The following is a 5,000-nucleotide window of genomic DNA, read 5'->3' as shown; positions in this document are numbered from 1 at the left end:
GTAGCAGCTGCTTCATGATGGTTCCACACCTATATCTACCCCCCCTTCTTCCTCTCCTCCTCTCCTTCTCTCCATTTCCTCCTCCCCTCCTCCCCCTCCCCCCCCCTCTCTCCTCTCCTCCTCTGCTCCTTGTTTCCCACCCTCCACAGCTCACATCTCTCCTCCATCTTACTCTACTTCCCCTCTCTCTCCTTCCCATCTTCTCTCCCTCTCTCTCTCCCCCCCCCCCCCCGTCTTCTCCTCCATCTCTCTCTCTCCCCCCTCCCTTCTTTTCACCCCCTTCTTCTTCCCTTCCCTCTCCTTCTTATCCCACCTCACTCTCTCCCTTCCCCCCCCTCTCTTCTCCCTGTCTCTCTCCATTTCCCCCTCTCCTCTCCTCCTCCTCCCCCTCTCCTCTCCTCCTCTCCCCCTCTCCTCTCCTCCTCTCCTCCTCTCCTCCTCCTCCTCCTCCTCTCTCTCTCCCCCTCTCACTGCCCTGCTCCTCTCTGTATGGCTGTGGGGATTAGGGTGGTGAGGGTCCTCAGTGGTCCGGTGGCTTGAGCAGCACATCTATTGGTGTCAACTCAGCGATAACCCGGCTGGCCCCTTGCGTCTAATCCACCCAGCACAGCCCCGCTGGGTGCACAGCACAGCATAGCAACACACACATGTGCGCACACACACACACAGACCCACACACACACACACAGACCCACACACACACAGACACACATGCACATACATACATGCACACACACACACACACACACACACACACACACACACACACACACACACAGACACACATGCACATACATACATGCACACACACACACACACACACACACACACACACACACACACACACACACACACACATGCACATACATACATGCACACACACACACATGTACTTACACAAACGCACACACAAACACATACACACATACACATACACACACGCATGCACACACATACAAGCGCCCCCCCCCCCCCCAAACACACACACACGTACACACAGACAGGCTGGCAGGCAGGGAGGCGGGCATCTGGGTGAGAACTGACACTCTCTCTAACATTTTCTCACATGCACACACAGACATCCAGTTTAGACAAGCACACATACACACAAATATACATGAATACATACACCTGCATATTGTTGTACATGCAGTACATCAATCAGATTGCAGTGGACATTGACTTCATTAGATTAGATAAAAATGAATCTCCCATTGCTGAAGAAGAACGAGATGTAGACGGCGCTTTATGAAAGCAGTGTTTAGCATGGCTGCTTTTACGAACCGAGACAACTGAACCTTATTACTGTCGAGCTCTCTCCCGCGTTCACAAAGTCTCTCTGCAATCTTAATGAGTTTCCATCTCACAATAACCAACATGTGAAATGCTTTGGAAATGTACTTGTCAAGGATTCCTCTGCTGCCCTCCCTTCCTCTCCGCATGGAACGAGAGAATTCAAAGCTCTCTCTCTCTTTCTCTCGCTCTCTCTCCATAGCACAGATTTATCAAAGGATGTGTTGCGTCTTTTCTCTCTAACTGCAAATGGTCCCTGCGCCAAAAAATAATATGCATTCCATTATTACTTACACAAACCTGAATTAGACGAGCTGGCTTTGTGCTACTGACACCCTGTTGTTTTTATAAGATTGTTTTAATAAGATGGTATGATAGTCATATCCTTGGTACAGTACAATGTATAAATGCACGATTTCATTTATTTTATTTAGTCACTCACCTCAAAGCATCACAGAGAAGGATATATAACTCAAAAACCTTGCCATATCCAAGAATGTCTTTTCGATATTAGTGATACATAATGCAGACACCTTTGTGAAATATATAAATAAGTAAAAAGGCTAGCGCTTCATGCGGAGTGGAGATAAACATCAGTTTATTGTGTTTTAGTTTTAACTTGGTGAGGAGAGACATTAAGAGGCAGAAGAGGAGGCCTATCAATTTTCCACATATCAACGGTCATAAATAAGAGTTCTTGAGATTCCACCGTTGTCAGCGATGACGAATACCCTCGCCAAACCAATCCATCAGATTGGGCGCTCCGGCGCGTCCTGATGCCTCTCGGCAGAGCCAGCACTGGACGGACTTGACTGGCACGCTAACGTGAATGGCCATGAGTCAGCATAGCATCTCGCAAGTCATTGACAAAGTCGACAGATATGTGGAAACTTTTTTTGTTTTCGACTTTACTTGCCTCTCATCAAACCAATATATAAACAAAACAATGAAAATGAGCAACAACTCTCCTGCTATGACTATTATTGTATTATTGTGCAGGAAAGGTAAATTTGTAGTGAATCCTGGTGTTAGGACAACATAGAAAATCAGGACAAATTTAAATGCTAAATGTGCATAACAATGTCTAATATTTGAATAATATAATAATTGAATAATATGATAATACATTTTTGAACATGTTTTTTTTAGATTAATACCCAATATCACTTCACACAACTTAAGCACAACTTAACTATAAACACTTTGGCTAACAACACCTAACTCTGCTATCTAAGGTTTGAATCTGAGGATTTGTTTTTTAAGGGGGTGGGGTGGGCTCTTTTAGGAGCTTGTTGGGCTTGATTGCTTAGCCCCGGATCGGATCCGAGCGCAGTGGTTGTGTTGTGCTCACTCAGGAGCTGGTACCCCCTCCTCCTCCTCCTCCTCCTCCTCCTCCTCTTCCTCCTCTTCAGCTGCTGGATCTGCCGCACTAGCCGCCTCGGCAGGACGAGGGGGAGCGATTTCAGCGTGGAGTCCCCTTTATCAGCCTCCACGCAGCCCCATCCCCCTGCGCGTGTGCGCGCGCAGCGCCATCCAGCCAGGCGGGGGCAGAGGCAGGGAGCTGGAGATGGGCTCTGGCAGCTCCCCCAGCTCCTCTCCGCCGCGCCGGTCAGATCAGAACGGCCCGTAATCGCCCCAAACAGGCCCGGCCGAGATCTGAGGAGATGGGAATCTGAGGCGAAGATGGCTTTAGGCGCCTTCTCGGCACGGTCCCCCCTGGGACGCGGAGTGTGGACTCAACCCCCCCAACCCCCACAACCCCCAACCACCCCCCCCCCCCCCAACCACCACTCGCACCAGCAACCCCTCCCACTCCACCACCTCTCACCACCGCTACATCTTCAAAAGCACACACACACACACACACCACACCCCACTCTCCCCCTTTCTCCTCACCCTTTTCCCTGTGCCCGCACCACCTCTCTCCATCTCTCCCTCTCTCTCTCTCTCTCTCTCTCTCTTTCTCTCCCTCCCTCTCTCTCTCCTCCAGGACTCAGGATAATGCTCTCTACTTTGTGATTACACTTTGCGGCTGAAGAGCCAGCCGAGAGTGTGGAGTGAGAGAGAGCGTTGGGTATTATCAAAACCAATCAACATGAAAGTTTCATCTTTCTTTTTTCCCCCACCCTCCCTCCATCCATCCCTCCCTCGCTTCCGTCTCCCTCTTCCCCCACTTCTCCAGCAGCCTCTGCGGAGAAACCAGCACCCATCAAAAAAGCCAGAGAGGGGCATAGAGAGATGGAGAGAGAAAGAGAGAGAGAATTGGAGAGAGAGAGAGAGAGACAGAGAGAAAGAGATGGAGAGAGTGCTAGTGCAAAGTGAGAGATGGAGAGCCAGTAAGCGAGGGAAACGAGTGAACGAGAGAAGGAGTGTAGGAGAATAGAGAGCGTGTTTGGCGGATGCGTGTTTTTCCCCCACTGAATAGGAGAATGATGAGGAAACAGAGACATCACAGTAATAAGCTAGGGGGGAGCATCAGACGCTACGCAGCTCCAGGGTGGGGGTCTGATGGGCTTCCTTTCAGACGGAAAAGCGAGAGACAGACAGACAGACAGACAGAGAGGGGGAAAGAGATAGAAAGAGAGGGAGAGAAGAGAGAAAAAATGCTTCTCCCTAGGGTATGAGCAGAGAACTCCCAGCGGTGGGGATTGAATTGTGAAGGTCGTTTTCTGCAGGGCACACTTAGTAAAATAAAACAAAATGGAGAAAAAAAATCTAGAAAAAAAAAATGCAAAATCAACTAAAAACAATATTTGCTGGTGAACATTAGTTGGACTGTTAGCTGAAAGCACACCTTGGGTGAATGAGTTGCATGAGTTGCAGTTGCGGCCTGCTGTGTATATGGAAGAACGAGCAGGATTGACACAGACAGATACTGTGCAGCATGCGCGTGTGTGTGTGTGTGTGTGTACATGTGTGTGTGTGAACGACAGAGAGTCCTGAGAACAATGTGGTGAGACGCGCGCAGGGGAGAACGTCCGCCATGAATAATGTGTGTTTGAGCACAGGGAGGGAGTGTGTGAAGGGTGTTTAGAGGTTGTGTGATGTGTGTGTGTGATGTGTGTGTGTGTGTGTGTGTGTGTGTGTGTGTGTGTGATGTGTGTGTGTGTGTGTGTGTGTGCTGGGAGATAATGTGATTGAACATTTCTAATGTGTCTCAGAAGCGTTGCTTCTCACACTTGCCATTCAATTTTTCACTGAAGGAGTTAGGTGTGTGTGTGTGTGTGTGTGTGTGTGTGTGTGTGTGTGTGTGTGTGTGTGTGTGTGTGTGTGTGTGTGTGTGTGTGTGTGTGTGTGTGTGTGTGTGTGTGTGTGTGTGTGCACACAAGTGCACCCATGAGTGTGAGTTGTTGAGAGATGTTTTGTGGACATGTAATATGCATGTATGAATATATTTAGTGTCACTGCTTGTGTGTTCATATGTGATACTTATGTGTGTGTGTGTGTGTGTGTGTGTGTGCATGTGTGTGTGTGTGTGCGTGTGTGCATGCATGTCTATGAGTATGAGGCAGAGATTAAGTCTGTGTGAGTGTATTTACTCTGCTGTTTGGGATGTGTCAGGCCATATGTCACGTGTGACTGGGAAGAAGTGTACATATCTTTTCATCTTTTCAACAAAGAGCCTGCGTGTGTGTGTGTGTGTGTGTGTGTGTGCGCGTGCATTTGTGCGTGCGTGTGTGCATTTGTGCGTGTGTGTGTGTGTGAGA

At 48.8% G+C, this 5,000-nt stretch overlaps 1 protein-coding gene across 1 annotated transcript in view; it reads left to right on the top strand.

Moving 5' to 3' along the window:
• The window catches only part of akap6 (A kinase (PRKA) anchor protein 6), a 117,849-nt gene that overhangs the window by 30,075 nt on the left and 82,774 nt on the right, over positions 1-5,000 (top strand). The window lies entirely within an intron of this gene.

This window comes from Alosa pseudoharengus, unplaced genomic scaffold, assembly GCF_046254945.1.
Source record: "Alosa pseudoharengus isolate Yale_2024_CS ecotype anadromous, Long Island Sound unplaced genomic scaffold, YU_APseudo_1.1 YU_APseudo_1.1_scf_22, whole genome shotgun sequence".
NCBI lineage: Eukaryota > Metazoa > Chordata > Actinopteri > Clupeiformes > Clupeidae > Alosa > Alosa pseudoharengus.
This window is presented reverse-complemented; position numbering and strand designations above follow the sequence as displayed.